The sequence below is a fragment of the Nuphar pumila genome, chromosome 5, assembly GCF_984573655.1.
Source record: "Nuphar pumila chromosome 5, dmNupPumi1.hap1.1, whole genome shotgun sequence".
NCBI classification, from domain to species: domain Eukaryota; kingdom Viridiplantae; phylum Streptophyta; class Magnoliopsida; order Nymphaeales; family Nymphaeaceae; genus Nuphar; species Nuphar pumila.
In genome coordinates, this window is record NC_143253.1 from 12,925,394 (window position 1) to 12,946,305 (window position 20,912).

General features: G+C 36.0%; 1 pseudogene across 1 annotated transcript in view; it reads right to left on the reverse strand.

Moving 5' to 3' along the window:
- The window catches only part of LOC149836829 (uncharacterized), a 75,563-nt pseudogene that overhangs the window by 34,350 nt on the left and 20,301 nt on the right, over positions 1-20,912 (reverse strand). The window contains exons 6-13 of the transcript XR_016432228.1: positions 20,871-20,893; positions 7,546-7,652; positions 7,400-7,451; positions 7,242-7,326; positions 5,734-5,824; positions 4,601-4,639; positions 4,432-4,499; positions 4,261-4,323 (exon numbers count right to left, since the gene is read on the reverse strand). The product of XR_016432228.1 is annotated as an uncharacterized LOC149836829 (transcript). The remainder of the gene's footprint in view (positions 1-4,260; positions 4,324-4,431; positions 4,500-4,600; positions 4,640-5,733; positions 5,825-7,241; positions 7,327-7,399; positions 7,452-7,545; positions 7,653-20,870; positions 20,894-20,912) is intronic.

A 20,912-nucleotide genomic window follows, 5' to 3' on the forward strand; every position in this document is an offset into this window, starting at 1 on the left:
CTATACAGTTCACCTCTAATAATAGCATCACAAAACAGACATCTCAAATTCAATGGTAACCCTAGTCGTGGTACATCATCAATGTTTCTGCAGTATTGCCATGTAGGATCATCTCTATGACATGAACGTGAAGACAACATCGAATGATCCAAAGTAAAACATAACCAATTAAAAAACTCAATAAGAAGCAAATAACAAGAAGCACCATACACACATTTCCCCAAAAACACTCAATAAGAAGCAAAGAATAGGGATTTTGTACCTTAATCCACTTCCTTGAGTGAAAAAATGGTGGAAATGTACTCTTGATAAAAACACAAAAACTCTTTCCCTTGCACACAAATCGGCCCCAAATCGATCTCACGGAACCTAGGGTGTGTGGGTTCCCTTTTAACAGACTCTAGACATATGGAGAACTTGGCCCTCAAGATGCCTTTTAAACCCAAAATGAAAAAAGACAACTTTCGGCCTTTTTTAAGTGCAGCAATATTGTATCATATGATACATCATACATTGTATCATATAATACAACATGATACATAGGTGTATTGTACGATACACCCAATACAGGTATAATACACACTTGTATCGTGATACAAGTGTGTATCGTATCGCAAAACCCAAAAGTAACAATATGTATCATACAGTATTGTACGATACATACAATCATGGTTCCAACATCAATTTATTTGATAAATAGAATGTCATCATCATCTTTACAAAATATTCTCTATATGAGATTATTTAAAATGACACCCAACTTTAAGTGATTGTGGATTTTTAGTTGTAAATGTTTTGTGCTTTTGCACAAAAAAGACAAGTTATCTTCAAAAGCATTGAATGTGTTTTTATTAGTTATGGGAAAAATAAAAAAGGTTATAGGTGTTTTGATTTCAAAAACAACAAACTTTACATTTCTAAGGATGTGACCTTAGAAAATGAAAATGGTCTTGATAAAGATAATAGAAAAGAGGAAGTAGATTATACTTTTTTATTTGATCTCACCAAGAGAAGTTGATTCTACTTGTGATAATTCTTTGAATAATAATGATGAAGCATTAGTATGACTCTTTGCCACCAAACTATAGAGCTTGTCTAATAGCACTACATTCCTATCATGAGTCATCCCATTATAATGATGACAAAAAAATCACATTAGATTGAAGCTATGAATGTAGAATTAGATGCCCTTAAAAAGGCCAAAACTAGGGAAGTTGTTACCTTACCTTCAAGGAAGAAAACCATAGGTTGTAGATAGGTATTTAAGGTCAAAACGAAGAGTGATGGAACCTTAGAGAGATATAAAGTCAGGTTAGCGAATATTCTCAAGAATATAAAATTAATTAATGAAGATACTTTTGCACTTGTAGCTAAGATGAATAGTGTTAGGATTCTCATAGACGTTGCATCTATCCAAAAATGGTATATCTATCAACTTAATATTAAAAATGCATTTCTCAATGGAGAATTAAATGAGGAAGTTTATATGGATCCTCCACCGGGATTTGATATCGAATAGGGTAAAACTCTTAAACTTAAGAAGGCTTTGTATGGTCTTAAACAGACCTCTAAGGCCTGGTATGATAAATTTAGTAATGTTATAACTCATTTGGAATTTCATTCTTGCTATACTGACATTGTTTCCTTTGTCAAAAGTATAAGTACTAATATTGTACTTCTATTGTATGTAAATGACATGATAATAACTGGAAATGACAAACAGGGAGTTAGTGATATTAAAAATGTTTTAAAAGAAAACTTTGATATATCTGATCTGGGCTTCTTAAGGTGTTTTTTAAGTATTGAAGTTGCTTACTCTTCCAAAGGGTATATTCCTTCTCAAATGAAGCTTATTGCAGATATTTGTGCTAAGTCTGGGATTTCAGATGACAAGAAAGTGGAAACTCCGGAAGTGGTCAATGCAAAGTTAAGGCTTGAAGATAGGACACTTCTGAAAGATCTCACACCTTATAGACAACTAATTGGGTCTCTCACTTGTCTATCATCAAACCAAATATAGCTCATGTGGTTCATTCAGCTGATCAGTTCCAGCCTTAGTTATAAGCACTAGGCGAAGCCTAGGTGGTCAGCCCCTAAAAAGGCCTAGGCGGGGCCCAAAATTAAAAAAAAATAAAAAACATAATAAGGAACATGTTACAACATAAAATCAATCAATAATAAGCAATAGACAAATAATATGTCGTTGAACACTGTAAAACAATTATATTACATAACCTTAACTTGCTCAAACAAATTAAGAATAAATTAACAATTGAATAAACAAATCATACAACTAACAATGTGAATGAACAATACACAAAAAATAAAATCATGTATACAAAAAAATTAACAATAACAATAGACATAATACAAACAATAGACAAATAATGTCTTCTTCGCAACAATAGACATAATACAAGCAATAGACAAATAATGTCTTATTCTTCTTATTCTTCTCAACAATAAACATAATACAAGCAATAGACAAATAGCATGTCTTCTCTTTCTTCTTCTTCTTCTCCTCCTCGAAGAAGAAAACAAATGATATGTCTTCAAAAAAAATCTTTAAAAAAAAAGCTTGAATAAAATGCCTAGACGGTGACAGCCTAAGCGACCTAGGTGGCAATATAGGGCCCCACCGCCCAAACCTGGTCTCCCAGGCGGTGGGGTTGCACCTAGGCACCGCCTTTGACAACTAAGGTTCCAGCATACTCCAACTACTGTGCACATGAGTGTTGCATTAAGGATAGTCAGAGATATAAAGAACACTATAAATAAAGGGTATACTGATGCAGATTGGAGAGGAAATCCCAATGATAGAGTGTCAACCACTAGTGCTTGTGTTTTTTAGGAGATTCATTGATTTCTTAAATATGCAAGAAACAACAAAAGGTCTCATTGTCATCAAATGAAGTTGAGCATAGAGTTATGGCTACGACAATCATAAAACTTATATGGCTAAGGAATCTTCTCAAAGATATGGGGGTAATCGTCTTCAACCCTTCGAAGATATGTTGCGATAACAAAAGAGCAATTTATATTGTAAGGAACTACACCTTCCATGAGTGCATCAAACACAATGAGATGGATTGCCACTATGTTCGTGATGAATTCTTGAGAGGAATTATTCAATTGTCGTATGTCACCTCAGAATATCAACTTGCAGATTATATAAAGCTCTTCTTGCACCTCATTTTTTGTTTCATCTCAACAAACTTTCGGTGATTACACCGTAAATTTGAGGGGTGATGTTAAAATAGGTATATTTGTAATGTATATTTGTAATCATATATGAAGTAGATACAATCATTTAATAGGTAATGTCCATCAAGGGTATTTTTGTTTTTTTACCTATGTAATTAGGACTGTTCATTAGGGATAGTTTTATCATATTTTTAGATTTTATAGTCTTTTTGTATTTCATTATGGGCTCTATGGTCATTGGACCATAGAGTCATTGGGAGCATTCCCAACTGCTATAATTATAGCCGTTAGGAGCTCACAACGACTCTATGGGAGCTCCCAATGGCCTTGATGCTTGTGTATAAATAGAGACTACTTGTACCCATTCTTTAGTATGCTTTGCTTAAGCAATCTTATCAATAAAAGATTATTCTTTATATTTTATGCTCTCTTATTCGCCCTTGTTGTCTCTTTGTATTGTCCCATAGTGGACTTGTGTTTGTGCTATTGTGTGCTTTTAGTGACTCTTGTTTTAGTACTTCCGCTTACTTCATTACATACAGTTTATTATTGGTAACATTGCTTACACCAAAAACACATTATAAAGAGCTAATTTTATTGATATCCAAATATTGAATAAACTGGAAGAGATTTACCTTTAAAGTCTTCTCATGCTTTCTATTCTATTAATCAAACTTCTTTTACTCTTTTTCAAGGCCTCTGTTTTATGATTTCCAGTATGGATACAAGCACTTCAACTGTATCCTATTACCAAAGGTCAGTTGCCTATTTTTCACATTCTTTTTTAGTACCATTCTCCTTACCCTCATAAGGACTGAACTCCATCTTATGCTCTTGTTTCTCTACTCAGTCAACCCAATTAGATGTCCACATTTCACAAGACCGATTTGTTGTTTACAATCTGAAATTAAATCTTAGACATGCCAAGTATGAGATGAACAACACCAATGAACAAGGCAGAGGGTAGTAGAGACATGAATAACAACCAAGAAATCTTGAAATAAGGTGAGTAGGCAGAGCAGAACTAAACTAAGAACTGAAGAGGCAAGGTGTTACCTCTCGTATTGAAAATTGCAGCCAATGCCACATGCTCTACAATCACGGACAATATAATCAAACCTGCAGATGAAATTGCTATGGCATTAGAGAAATAAACCGAATTTTGAGGTGAGATGCGCAGAACTGCAAAATAATATATATGGAATTTTTGCTCAAATTTCAACTGACTTGTCTACATCTACCCCATTTCGACCATTTGCAACTATATCATACAAGTACTGCTTCCCTTTTATGCCCTAAATCAAAGAAATAAAATAGCAGTAAGAAAAAGAAAGAGAACCCTCTAAAACAGAAATCTGAACATAATAAATGACATTGATGAGTCTATGTAACATACTTTTGTGATCATATCATTACAACTAGCAAGTATCATTTCCTGCAAAAGGAAGCAGTTGAAGTGTCAAATTGCAAAAGAGCAAAAAAAAACTTACAAAAACATGAGGAAAGCTGAAAGCTAGTAAGACAGTTCTAATTTGGAGATAAACATAGGAATATCTTTCTGAAGAAAAAAGACACCAACCAGCCACCTGAACATAGTCAGATATGAAAGACATGACATAGTCTAGCAGGCTTTATGAAGTTAGATAAGCCATTGTGACCTGTAAATGACCAGTACATTCTAAAGATAATACAAGAAGGATAAAAGATTGTGAGAAAAACCTATGCACAAAATACTGAAATAAGAGTGGTACTACTATAGAATATTTGTATTATCATACCAGTCAGTAAGATAAAAAACTCATTGACAAGTTTGCAAATAGTGTATCATTAGTTTAACTCATTTTGTTCATGTTTGCAGTAGATTATACAAACACAAGCTTGTTAATCAATAGTCATGTACATGAACACAATTCAAGTTTTTCCCCTAGAGCTGCTTTATATCTCTCAACTTCAAAAATTTTAAAGAAATACTGAACGAAAATAAACTGATGCAGAGCCAAAGAAGACCTATATATTTCCAAAGGCAAGTCCCCTATGTTCACTAGGAATCTCAATGGTTTTTTGTCATCAAAAAAAACTCAAGTAGCATGATTTAGTAGAGAAATAAGGCAAAATTTCTCCATCTTTCTAGGTGATATTGTATTTGCCTTCTTTAATTCTGCAAAGATGTGAAGCCATGGTAAGGCTAGAATTTGAAGAGAATTTTAGATCTTTTTCAGGCTGTTGGTTATTTCAGAGCTTGATCTAAGATATAGTGAAAAGAAAGCACAGAGTGGCAGGATTTCTTTAGGTTACTACTAGAATCCCATAAAAGATACAAGCTTAGAAATGTTTTCTGTAACTGATATATGCTTAATAAGCACAACCACCGCACCCACAATATTTGTACATAGGCACAAAAATATTTGTATTACTACTTTCACTTATTGTCAGCATGCAATTTGTTATTCTGCTGTGAAAGGATTATACTATACAATTTGATGAATGCTGAGACTACTAAATAAAATATTCGGAGATTAAATCACTTACTTTCACTCTTTTCTGCAAGTCAGGATCTATATCGATATTGTGCTCATCAACCATGTAATCAATCATGTCTGCTGACATCTGCTCATGAGACCTAATAGCAATTCCATAACACAATTAGTACAAATAAACATCAAGGGACAACTTGTTCAATATTCTGAAGATAGTGAAGGCCATAAACAAAAACATGACAGGAACCATGTTTTAACAGATAAAGAAATAAAACTATTTTGCATGAAATATTCAAATTGTGATCTTTTCAAAATATTGCTGAGACTATCAATTTAACTAAGACACTGCAAAAAATCCTGATATTTAAATAAATAAATAAAAATGCTACACTTTTGTCCATGACATGTGTGTGTCTGCGCGCACATGTTGCCCCTAGTTGTGTGTATTTATGTGATATAAATGCAACTCTACCAGCATCACCCAACCCATGGTTCAAAAAGATGGAGGTTTGAATGAGGTTAGTGGCCAGCTACATGACAGCTAACTCGCTAGTATGGATGAGCACACCATATTAACGAGTTCAATCTCACCTCATGCATTTTCAAAAATTGGACTACATGGATGAGTTCAACATGGTTTATTTAGTATCAATCATGTTTTTAATTTAACAATTTGAATGTGAAGGTTGTTTTCATAGTTACATTTTGGAGCAGTCTAGATGTTCGCCTTTATTCTTATTGAAAAATATATTCTAGTTTTTATATTTGTTCATTCAAAGCATGTTCTAAGTAAATGAACCAATTTAAATCAACCAATAAAGTCAAATATACTTAACAATGCAGGAGTAATATGATATTACTCATTGATACCAAATCTATGGTGCAGAGACATCCACACCAGAGACTTATCCCTATATAACCATCTCAAGCTCCCCTATAATATGAGCCAAGCTTTTATAACAAATTATTATGTGCTCGGGTGCAATGACCAGTTCATGATAACTACACTTCTCAACTACATGCCCAATGCCTTCCTTTTTCGATAATCAATTGGGCATTAGAAAGAAACCTACTGGTTTATTCGACAGAACTGTATCACAAATTATGCACCCGGTGACCAATCTAGAGGTTTGTCTTTCCATCTTCTGCCTATCTTACCTAAGTATGTTATCAGATTATTGATCTCCTTTGGTACATAGTCAACAACTAAAATGATTCAAAATTATCAACAAAGTTTTGTCATAGCGTTGAGGCTTACACCTTGTTACATCAAAGGTTTATGTCTTGTTTATATTTTCCAAAAATGCCACATCATGCCCCATGCCTTTGAAAGCCTTGATGGAATTGTTCTTCAATTATAGCTTCAACATAAATTATAGTGAACTCCTAAAAGGTCTTTAAATTTTAAATGTTTTAACACTAAATGGCTGAAGCATCCTTTCCCCAAGGAGAGCATCAAACACTTCAATCTTGTGCAAAATAATCTGCTTCACCAATTCATATTCATGTTCCAATAGCATATCACTTTTCGAAAAGAAAAAAAGGGGAATTGACATTTACCATTCAGATCCTTTAAGAACATGAGGAAGAAACGCTCGATCAAATAAATGGCTAAACGGCCCATGCCCAACATCGTGCAGTAGACCTACAAATGCAGAAGAGTTACAAAAAGCTCATTACATGGACCAACTAGAACTCTTTTGAACCAAATATGTTACCAGCAAGTTTCACAGCCATAATATCAGATTGATGAATATCAAGCTCTGGCCCCTAAAACATCAAAATAAAGATATCAGCCAGATTGAATAAACTGAGCTTGAAAATAGAAAATAAAATTTCATTGACATAAAGAACATGTTCTCACTTGGAAATACTGCAGTTTATTCAATACTTCACCAGAAAGCCAATAAACCCCCAAGGAATGCTCAAAACGAGAATGCACAGCTCCTGGATAGACCATGTACGTGAGGCCTGTGAAGCATATATTATTTCTTAATAACTCTTGTAAAACAGCAAACTGCATTAAGAAACACCCTAAGTATGCCAAATGTGACCAATGATCTTCGAAATCTCCATCAGTTTCTCATATCATGAACCAATGTAACAGATTTTGTACAAGCATATCTATGCACAGGAACATGCATATACATACATAGACACATATTATACATACATACATCTCTCTCTCTCTCTCTCTCTCTCTCTCTCTCTCTCTCTCTCTCTCTCTATATATATATATATATATATATATATATATATATATATATATATATGTAATGGACTCCCTCTTTTCCATCAATATGTAACACATACATACATATCAGTAGTTCATTCCTCATCAACTTTGAAATGAACCAGAATGACCTGGTTCAAAAAGTCATAGTTGCAGATGCTACCTGCTAAATCTAAACCAATAGATGCATTTACCAAGTGTACTAGAAAACATGCGTTAGGTTGAACTGTTTCAACAGAAATTTTTATTTTTCATAAATTAATGGTTTAATACAGAATTGCCAATTAGGGAAGCGATTCGGGAAGCAGAAGCGAGGCACTTCCAAAATTTTAGCAAGCAGGAAGCGCGGGACGACTTAAAAGCAAACCGAAAGTGACCTAAGAAGCAAAGGCAAAGGAAAAAAAGAGAAAAAATAATAATAAAAATGAAAACACGAAAAAATGAAAAAAGAAGGGGAAGCAATGTAACGACCCCAACTAATCCTCGTAAAAATAATGGAAAAAAAATAACAATTGCGGAAACAAACCCAAGGATCCGGGTGTTTCACAGATTCAATATACCAAACCACAAACAGATTGTGCATTGAATCAAAGAAGAATAATCAACTTTATTAATCAATAAATAATGTCAAATAAACTGAGACAGTAAAATCGTCTATATCACAAGGAACCATCCTATTAGAACCCAAAAATCAGTCACAGGGCTCACAGTCTCTAGACGGCAAGTCAGGACATCACTGAGCATCCGATCATGTAAAACAGTTTTATAAAAACGGGTAAGAACCAAAGTTCTTTATACGAATTCCTCTAAAAATCCAAACAATAAAGGAATAGCATAAACCAAATTAATGCAAAAATTTCAGAAAAATATCACAATAACAATTTACCATAATCAACTTACCATTCAAGCATTTAACAAAATATCATGCAATAACAAATATCATGTGAAACAATATAAGTATGAATGCATGAACTAATGAAAAACAGTAAATATGCATTATTCAATGCACATGCATGAATAACTTATTAATTGTTTATCAGAGTTGTTTTTGCATGCATGTCCTCATTAAATGCACACAAATTTAGTTTTTATTTTTTCTTAAACCCGCGAATACTCAAAACGAGTACAATTTTCGAAGTCCAAATTAGATTTTCAGTTGTAGCTTAACACACAAATTGTATTTTATTACTGGGTTCCACACTTGTTCCTCGACCGATATCAAGAATCCTCATCTTCTATCAGAACATTAGGAATCATCACCTAATGATGGGACATCAATAAAAATCCTCAACTATTGACACAACTTTCTTAGTATACCAAAACTACAGTTGAGTCAACAACAACAACCCCAAGCAAAGTGGTTGAAATCTCCCTAAAACCGTGGCCGGAAGGTAAATCACAACATCGGGTTTAGGGGCACAATCGCACACAGAGTTTTAGTATCCTCACAATCCCCCAAGACTGTTATCCAAGATTCTCACACTATGAAAAAGACATCAAGGAAGAGATGAATTACACTATTTGGTCTCTTATACCTTTTTAAATAATTTCAAGTTCTTTACACAAGAAATGTTTTGCAAATCCTCATGCAAAACAAACTTCGGGCCTTGGCCCGCCACATTTTAACAACGCAATTAATTTTGGAAAACTACTAATTTTCATAAATAAATTTTGCAATGCATAAATAAAATCAACAATAAGTAGAGCAACACGTGCTCCTGGCCTACACGGCCCGCAGTGGTTCACATTTGACCACTAAAGCATCTCAAAAGTGATTTATGCATCTTTAGCAAAATTTTAATGAACATGCAACACACACCTTGTTTCAGAACATATTCACAATGCATATTCAAATACACAACATGAATACACAAAGCCCAACGCATATGCATGCGAACAAATGCTTGCAACATACATTATCATGATCAATTTCACGCATAAACCCCAGACATACACATGATCATATTTATGCAAACATCACCAAAAACTCATAGTGTTCATATCTGGACCTGAATGCAGTCTTCGGAACATCCTCTGCCCTGATCCGCAATTGATGGTACCTGGAACGAAGGTCTATTTTGAAGAACATCTTTGCCTTCCTCAACTGGTCGAACAAATCATCAATCCTAGGCAAAGGATACTTATTCTTCACTGTCACCGGGTTCAGCATGTGGTAAGTCTATGCAGAGTCGCATGGACACATCCTTCTTCTTGACAAAGAGAACAGGTGCACCCCAAGGAGACACACTCGGCCTGGTAAAACCCTTGTCAAGAAGCTCTTGTAATTGCTTCTTCAGCTCAACCAGCTCTGCAGGTGCCATGCAATAAGGTGCTCGAGAAACTGGTGTCGTGATAAGCACTAGCTCGATCGAGAACTCGATCTCCCTATGAGGTGGCAAACTCGACAAGTCCTCGGGAAAGACATCCGAAAACTCACGAACGACATCCAAATGCTCCAAAGGTGTCGCCTGACTGTTCATTGCGAATACACTGGCCAAGAACACCATACATCCCTGCTTGTGGTACTTGAAGATCTTCACCGCTGAGACAATCTTCACCTCGCTCGCCGGTCTAGTCGCCTGGAACACCAATATAGACAAATCGAGGCGCTCCAACAAAACCTTCTTTCCCCGACACTGAAGGATAACATTGTGTCTGGACAACCAGTCCATACCCAGAATGACATCATAAAAAGCCATGTCCTGTAGTGTCGTGTATTTTCGTACATGGTTAAATTAGATATTTCTAAAAATTTGCCTAAGTGTTGTAGAAATATAGGAAGAACCCTCGATGTTAGGAGATGATAATTGAGTCTGGGCTTGGCCCAGGTCTCATTGACAAGTCCTAAACAAGCCAAACAAGACATGATAAAAAGTTTTATTTTTGACCTTTAAATTCAAGCAAAATTCGAGCCAAATTTAGGTTAAATTCAAGCGAATTTCAGAGGCAAAATTCGAATTATATACTGTTAAATACGCCTTGAAATTCTGAGTCTAACGATATTTTACTTTTTCAGATTCGAGCTACGGTTGGCCCGAAAATTGTAATTTTTCAAAAAAGGACCGCCTTGACGGGTCGGGTTCGGATTTGAATCGGACTGGATCCGATCCATATGATCCAAATTAATATAGATCTGGACTCAGACCAAGACCCATATTAATAAGGAATTGATCTAGCCCAGGATCCAAATGGATTTTGGATATGGATTTGGATCTCGGATCCGGATTCATATCTAAAATCCATACCCAATGAAAATACAATTTTAAATTTAATATTTATGTTTAAATTGAAGTTAACTAGAGTTAAAAAGACTCCCAGAGGGATAAGGTACCCTCTGAAAGTTTCTGAATATTTAATTATTAATAATTAATTAATTAATTAATTAATTATAATTAATTTCGAATTTCAACATTTGTTAACTAATTTGGGACTCCCTAGAAGAGTCCTTACTAGTTAAGAGAGGTAGAGAAATCTAGAAAGGAGGAAAAACTACATGAATTGGGAAAGGTTTGGAAAAGTCAACATAAAAAGAATTTCAAGAAAATTGGAAAGAGGGTGGAGAAGGACTCCCAAATGGAAAGTCCTCTCTCCAACCCACATTGGAAGGAGCTGGAAGGATAAGGGCCTATTTTTCTATAAAAGGGTCAAAAAAATAAGAAAGAAAGAAAGAGAAAGAGAGAGGAAAAGAGAGAAGGGAAGAAGGAGAAAGAAGAAGAGATCCTCTTTCTCTCCAACCATCTGATGTTTCATCCATCTCCCTTTTCGAACGTCAACAAGGTACGGGTGTTCTCTCTTGTCTCAGATGAGAAAAAAAGCCTAAATAGGCTTTAGGCAATATTTTTGTAGGGAGCCATGGATTCTATCTTGATTTTCCACTATTTAATCCATGGAAATCGATGTAGGTAGGGTTAGAACATGTGAGATTTGATTTCCTAAGCTATTTCTGCATGTTTTTGTGTTTTCCCAATATATATATATATATATATATATATATATGAAGAAAACGTGTATATATATACATATATATGTCTCCATGGACACTTTGGACAGATATGGACGGATCTGTCCCATGTGTTTAGTGGACAGATCTGGCCAGATCTGAGTCCCTATCCATTCTATCTGTTCTGGACAGGTGTGTACATCCGGACAGATGGACACAGGACTATGGTTATTGAAAACGAACCTAATCCATGGAATAAGAAATATATGCATATTCAGTTAAAGGGAAAAATCTGTATTTTCTTGTGCTTTCTTGCCCGAGACAGGATGGACAACTGTCCAGTCCCAGCCTGGACAGTCGGTTGGGACAAGATAGTCTGCTCTCTAGTCCCAGACAACTGTTCAGTGTTGGACTGGACTGCTGTTCAAAATAACTTTATATATATATATATAGAGAGAGAGAGAGAGAGAGACGATTCAGTCGGCTGAGGCTGGCATTTTTGTCAAAAAAAAAAAGAAAGAAAAGAATTCTTTTGTTGGCATGTATCAATCAAAAAAATAGCTTTTTTCAGCTCTATTGCCTGGCAACCCAGCCGAATTGGGTTCGGCTGGGCAGCTGCAGGCCTTGCCAGGCCCAGCTGACTAGGTCGGCTGGGCAGGCTTTCTGTATAACTGAAAAAAAAATCATAATAAGGTTCAGTTTTGCCCAGAACTGAACCTGAACAAAAAAAAACAGTTTCATAAACAGAAATAGAAAACAAAAGAAGAAAAAGGAGACTGGGCCCCTGTTCAGAATTTTTTTTCTTATATATATATATATATATATATATATATATATATATATATATATATACACTCTGTTGTTGACAGTGGGCCAGACCAGGCCCAGCCGACCGGGTCGGCTGGGCTCTGTCATGGTGGGGTCTGAGCCCCAGCCGACTGGGTCAGCTGGGCTCAGATCTGAACCCATTAATTAAAAAAAAATGGTTTTCAGTTGGGCTAGCTGGCAGCCCAGCCCAACCAGGTTCGGCTGGGCTGGTACGGGACCTGTCAGGCCCAGCCGAACCAGGTTCGGCTGGGGCTGGGCCAAGTGCCTGCAAAAAAAAAAAAAGACCCTGCGCCATAATAAGCCACTGGCCTGATCTGCTAACGCTGACCCTGGGTGTGAATGTGCATGGGGTTATGGTTGAGAGTGTCCCGGCTTTCACGAGGCCCCATTCTTTTGCTTCATGACTGGGTTAAACTATACATGCGTAGTGAATTATTTGTGGTTCTTATTCTTGATCTGTAGCTATTTGTATAATACATTATGAAACATTTCTCTACTTGGGCCATTTCAGTAACCATGAGTTTTATCGTCTCCTTTTTCTACTTGGGCCATTTCAGTAACCATGAGTTTTATCCTCTCCCCGCAAGTGTAAATTGTATTGTCTATTTACATAATATTTGGAGGATGTGTTTCCAAGGTGGCTTCTTAAGGAAACTGTACTGGCTAAAACTCATGTTTTTTGTCAAACTTAGTGTTTGTATCCCTAAAATAGGGAGAAGTCTTGTACTATAATAAATCTGAATGCATGCAAAGTGCCTTGCATTACCATTACTGCTGGTTTCTCGCAACGACAGTATCATGCCACCTTATAAGACGCGGCAGGCTGGAGTCAGCCTGACATTTTTCCTTCCTTTCAGGTGACCAGCAGGGCGTGCCACCCTGCTGGTACGTTTCAGGCCCTGATAAGTGGTGTGTTGTATAACTGATAGGGGTCTGCCACAGCCCATCTTGCCTTTAACATATATATCAGGTAAGTGTTAAAATATGATGTATATTTATATATATATATATCTATATATATCGATTACGACACATATACATATATATGATATATATATATGTCTACGTGTCTATCTATATATATAAATATATATATATATATATATATTGCAAAACCCCACAGGGGTATTTCTGTCATTTCACCTGTACACGCATATCCTTGATATGCTTTTTCCTTTCTTTCTTTTTTCCTTTTTTCTTTTTCCTTTTTGTATTTTTTACTTTTTCTTTTTTACATTAGAGAGGGGTCCACATAGAGTCGTTGGACCCCTCCAACGGTCATAAATATGACCGTTGGAGGGGCTCCAACGACTCTATGGGAGCCCCTCCTTGGGTCCCTTGCTGTGTATAAATAAGGGGCTCAGCCCCATGTATTCCTTAAGCTTCTTTTGAAGCATTCTATGAAGTGAGATATATTTTTATCTTCTTTTTGTGCTTGACCACTTTTGTGGTTTATTTTGCCCTTTAGTGGCATCTTGTGTATGTGCGTGCTTCCGTGCTTTCACTTGGAGACGTTGCTCTTTTCACTTGGCACTTCATTACATGGTATCAGAGCCTTGGCTAAGAAGGCTTCATTGGATCCTCCATTGACAAGTAATACCTCTCCTCTCTCTTGTCTTATAAATTTTTCTTCTAATGGCCAACAAAGATGCAAAAATCGATCTCTCATTCAAATTGGATGGGACCAATTATCGTATGTGGGCGGCCGCTATGGAGAATAATCTCAAAGGTAAAAGGTTTTGGGGTTATGTATGTGGAACCATTCCGGAACCACAACTTAAGTTAACTAAATTTGAAGGAGGTGAAGAAAAGGCCTTAAATGAAGAAGAAAAAGAAAAGGCTATTCTTGATTACTCTTCTAAAATGGAAGATTGGGAAAGTGAACATGCTAAAATCTTAGCGTGGTTCATGAATAACGTCGAATTGAAGATTTGTGCAAATCTTGCTAAATTCAAGAAGGCTAATGAAGCATGGTTTTTCATGAAAGGTATGTACACTCAAAGAGACCTTGCTAGGCATTTTTTTCTTCAAGAAAAGGTAAGAGCTACCAAGCAAGGTGATATGAGCATTAGAGACTACTATAGTGCTCTATCCTCTTTATGGGATGAACTTGTCCTTCTCGAACCTCAATGGGAAGGAAATGCTATTGCTATGAGACAAGAGCAAATGGAAAAAGAGAGGTTCTTTCAATTTATTCATGGGCTTCGTCCCGAATTTGAACAACTTAGAGGATCTCTACTTCATAGAGCCTCTACTCCTCTAAGTGATATTTTGGCCGATTTATGTCAAGAAGAAACCCGTTTGGCCTTAAAAAGGGATGTTGATGAAGTACATGCCGTGTCTAGACCCGGCAACAATGTAAGATCATATAAACCACCACATTTTTGGAAGAACAATGGTGGAGGAAGGAAAATCATTTGTCATAATTGTAATGAACCAGGCCATATTCGTCCTGATTGCCCTAAATTCAAGAAGAAGGTAGCTTCTGTGGGAGAAACTCCTTCAAACATCAATGAAGATTCAAAGAAGGATGGTGACATAAAGGATTCCATCGCTCATCTAACCGAAACTCTCCAACAATTTATGAAGATGAACGCCTCTACATCATCATCCTCACCTTCCACTTCCGGTGCCGCCATCTCTTCATTCCCAGGTATGTCTTCTTGGATTCTTGATTCGGGTGCCTCTTTCCATATGACTCCAAATGCATCACTTTTGTCAAAACCAAGTCTCAATAAGTTTAAATCATATGTATCCACCGCCGATGGAACTTCTTTAAATGTTGAGGGTATTGGAAACCTTGAGAAAATTTATGACCAAAACAAAGAATTTTTTGTTCCCAAAATCCGAATCATCCCAAAACTTAATCTAAATCTTTTCTCCGTCTCTCAAATCACCGATTTTGAGTGTAATGTCTCTTTTTCACCAACCCATTGCTATGTGCAGGATCTCCGGTCCGGGAAGCGGATTGGGCAAGGCCATAGAAGAGGGGACCTTTACTATATGGATTTTTTGTCTTTGCCATCCAAATCATTTTGTAATCATGTTCAATCCAAAGATATTGAGACTTGGCATAAGAGACTTGGGCACCCTAGTATTTCCAAATTGTACCTTTTTCCATTTTTGGAAAAATTTTGTAATACAAATACATTTACATGCAATGATTGTATTCTTGGGAAAATTCACTCTCTTCCATATTCTCATAGCAATTTTGTGTCAAAAAGGCCTTTTGAACTTGTGCATTCCGATGTATGGGGACCGGCACCCATTATGTCCAAAGGAGGCTTCTCTTATTATGTTTCTTTTATTGATGATTTTACTAGATACACATGGGTTTATATTATCAAGAATAAATCTGATGTCTTCACTAATTTTAAAGAGTTTCACGCTCTTGTTCAAAATCAATTCCAACACAATATAGCCATTTTTAGATCCGACTCAGGAGGAGAATACATGTCTAAAGACTTCCAAAATTATTTTAAAACAAATGGAATTTTGCACCAAAGATCTTGTCCTAAAACTCCGCAACAAAATGGTCTTGCGGAAAGGAAACATAGGCATCTAATTGAAACCACAAGAACTCTTCTTGTGTCTAAATGTGTTCCTAAAAACTTTTGGGCCGAAGCTCTTCTTACCGCAACATATCTTGTGAATCGTATGCCCTCTCCCTCTTTGAAAAATGTTTCGCCCTTTGAAAAATTGTTTAAAATTACTCCCGATTTTAATAGATTAAGAATCTTTGGATGTAAATGTTTTGTACTTAGTTTAGGACAAGATAAGTTGTCACCTAAAGCTATTGAATGTGTATTCATTGGCTATGGTGAGAATCAAAAAGGCTATAGATGTTTTGATATTCGAAACAATAAATTATATGTGTCAAGAAATGTAAACTTTATTGAAGAACAAAATGGTTTCGATATCCACACATCTAAGGAAGACATCGATTATTCTTTTCTATTTGACTTAGCTCCTAGATTTGAGTCTCCTGAGGCTATTTCTTGTGATACTAGTTGTGATGGAATTTCACATTATAATATACAACAACATGACAATACCTCCCAAAATGAAAACCTTAATGATATAAACGTTTATACCCGACGGATAGGAAATGAACATCAACCTGCTATTGACAGATACTCTCAAGACTTCTCTTTAGAAGAATCTACTAACAACAATCTACCTAGGAGATCTTCTCGTACCAGTAGGCCACCACAAAAGTTTGTGTCCTATGAATCTTTTTCTCCAAATTATAGGGCCTGTCTTATGTTAATACATTTGTATCACGAACCTACATCTTTCAAGGAAGATAAAGATCACCCACATTGGATTGAAGCCATGAAAATCGAATTAGAGGCTCTTAACAAGGCCCAAACCTGGAGCATTATTCCTCAACCTTTAGGGAAGAAGGCTATTGGGTGTAGATGGGTATATAAAGTCAAAACTAAAAGTGATGGGTCTCTTGAAAGATACAAAGCTCGTTTGGTAGCAAAAGGCTATGCCCAAGAATATGGGATTGATTATGAAGAAACTTTTGCTCCCGTGGCCAGAATGACTAGTGTACGAACCTTAATTGCTTTAGCATCCATCAAACAATGGCCTATATACCAACTTGATGTTAAAAATGCTTTCTTAAATGGAACTTTATGTGAAGAAGTTCTTATGGATCCTCCGCCGGGTCTTGAAATTGGGAAAGGCAATATTCTAAAATTAAACAAAGCTCTTTATGGGTTAAAACAAGCGCCAAAAGCGTGGTATGATCTCTTTAGCAAAGTAGTTCTTGATAATGGTTTTTCCTCATGTTACACTGATACTGCTTTGTTTGTTAAATCCTCTAATGAATACATAACCATTTTGTTATTATATGTTGATGATATGATTATCACAGGTAATGATAAGAAAGGTATTGATCTTATTAAAAATATTCTTAAGAAAAATTTTGATATGTCTAATCTGGGTTTTTTGAGGTATTTCTTAGGAATTGAAGTTGCATACTCACCCAAGGGGTATGTCCTATCTCAGATGAAGCTTGCCTCTGATATTATTGCTAGGTCTGGGCTAACAGACGACAAAAGGGTGGAGACTCCAGAAGTGATCAATGCCAAGATGAGAGCCAATGATGGCACTCCTTTAGCAGATCCCACGCCTTATCGTCAATTGATTGGATCATTAACATATTTATCTATTACCAGGCCTGACATTTCCCATGCAGTTCATAGTGCAAGCCAATTTCAGACTGCTCCTACCACCACTCACATGGCAGCAGTGATGAGGATTATCAGATATCTAAAAGATTCCATAACTAAGGGAGTATTCTTATCCTCTTCTTCACCTCTTACTTTACTTGCGTATACTGACTCTGATTGGGGGGGTAACCCCGATGATCGTATTTCTACCACAGGTTATTGTGTGTTTCTTGGGGAGTCACTTATCTCCTGGAGGTGTAAAAAGCAGCGTAAAGTTTCTCTCTCATCTACTGAAGCTGAATATCGTGCGATGGCCACCACCACAACTGAGATTATATGGTTAAGAAGCTTACTTAAAGATATGGGTGTCTCATTCTCAACTCCCTCAAAGCTATGCTGTGACAACAAGAGCTCCATTTATATCGCTAGCAATCACACTTTTCACGAACGAACGAAGCACATTGAGATGGACTGTCATTATGTTCGAGATGAGTTCCTACGTGGCACCATTCAACTCTCATATGTTCCTACCGAATATCAGTTGGCGGACTTCTTCACCAAAGCCTTGCCTTCGCCTCGCTTCTATTTCCTCCTTAGCAAACTCTCGGTGATTTCACCGTGTGTTTGAGGGGGGGTGTTAAAATATGATGTATATATATATATATATATATATATATATATATATATATATATATATCTCTATATATATCGATTACGACACATATACATATATATGATATATATATATATATATATGTCTACGTGTCTATCTATATATATAAATATATATATATATTGTAAAACCCCACAGGGGTATTTCTGTCATTTCACCTGTACACGCATATCCTTGATATGCTTTTTCCTTTCTTTCTTTTTTCCTTTTTTCTTTTTCCTTTTTGTATTTTTTACTTTTTCTTTTTTACATTAGAGAGGGGTCCACATAGAGTCGTTGGACCCCTCCAACGGTCATAAATATGACCGTTGGAGGGGCTCCAACGACTCTATGGGAGCCCCTCCTTGGGTCCCTTGCTGTGTATAAATAAGGGGCTCAGCCCCATGTATTCCTTAAGCTTCTTTTGAAGCATTCTATGAAGTGAGATATATTTTTATCTTCTTTTTGTGCTTGACCACTTTTGTGGTTTATTTTGCCCTTTAGTGGCATCTTGTGTATGTGCGTGCTTCCGTGCTTTCACTTGGAGACGTTGCTCTTTTCACTTGGCACTTCATTAAGTAAGCAGCACCAAGGGGCTCCACATGGCTGTAGGAGCTGTCAGTGCATGTCTCCCTATGCTGGGACGTTGGAGCCTTGGAGGTCCAAACTCCAAACCCCACCCAGTGGTATGTTGAAAATATTAATTGGTGGGGCCTTTCTCTCAGCCGAACCCAGTTCGGCTGAGTAGAGAAAAAAAATGTATATGAATATGGGCTTCAGCTGAGTAGAGAAAAAAATGTGTATGAACCTACATCAGTTTATATGAATGTTGTTCTTTGGATTATCATATATTCATATATGTGAAAGGGTCCATAAATAAGGGAGTATTTCTATCTTCATCTTTCGAGTTAAATTTAATTACTTATACTGACTCTGATTGGGGAGGTGACCCAAATAACCGTCACTCCATCATTGGTTTTTGTATTTTTTTAAGTGAATCTTTGGTTTCATGGAGATGTAAGAAACAACGGAAAGTATATCTATCTTCTACGGAGGCTGAGTACCGAGCCATGGCAACCACCACCATGAAAATTGTTTGGATTCGTCAGTTACTGAAAGATATGGGGGTTTGTGTTCAAGGATCTACAAAGCTATACTGTGACAACAAAAGTGCTATATATATTACAAAGAATCACACATTTCATGAACGCACGAAGTATATCGAGATGGACTGCCACTATGTTAGAGAAGAATATCTAAAGAATGTCATTGATCTACCTTACGTAACATCAGAATATCAACTGACTGATTTTTTCACTAAAGCGCTTTGCTCCTCTCATTTTCATTTTCTCTTTAGCAAACTTTCGTTCATCACACCGTAAGTTTGAAGGGGGTGTTAAAATATAATCTATATATATATATATATAGAGAGAGAGAGAGATGTCTATTTGTTGTAATACCTGATAAGGGCAAATCTGTTTTTTCCTCCATTTTACGCATATTCATCTTTTTAATATGTATGTAATTTATTTTCTTTTTCTTTATTTTATATTTTTATTTTTTTTATTTCTTTAAGCCTTAGAGGGGCCCACATTGTAGACGTTGGGTCCCTCCAACGGTTAGATTTATGACAGTTGGAGGGCTCCAACGTCTACTTTGGAGCCCCTCCAAGGCTGCTCCTTTTTGCTTTATAAATAGGGGTGAACCCCTTTGTATCCTTTAAGCTTTTTAGCAAAAGCTCTCTCATTTTTTCAATATAGATTAATATTCTTTATGCCTTTGTGTATTTGTGATCTCTTGAATGTGTTGTGCCTTTGTGCACATTTGTTCTAAGTATTCTTATTGTGCCTTTGTGCATGTGTTTCTCACTAAGAACTTAGTGTTCTTGTGTACGTTGTCTCTTTGAAGACATTTTCACACATACAAGTTTGTATTTAATTTATAATTATATTTTTAGTTTATAATTTTATATTTTCAGTATATAATATGTATTTTAGATATAGCATATATATTTAGATTATATTCAGTTTATTTTGAATTTATTCTGTATTTATGTGATATTTAATATATATATATATATATATATATATATGTGTATAGCCGTGTCCTTGTACCCACGTTTTTTGGAATTGCCTTGTCGTACCCTCCAATACCCATACCCGCACCCACACCCGTACCCAAGTGACAGATTTATCCATGTCTATGTCAGTGTAGGATTATGCTTTTAAATGCATGGATTTTATGATAACTAATGCTCTAATAATCACTGTTTCAAATATTATCATCAAAAATATCAAAATAGAAAGTCGTGCCTTTACTATAGAAGAACTAACATGGAAAGAAACAATCTTACCAAGTTGCTTTAGATCACGGAGCCTGCAGTTCAGAGAAAGTT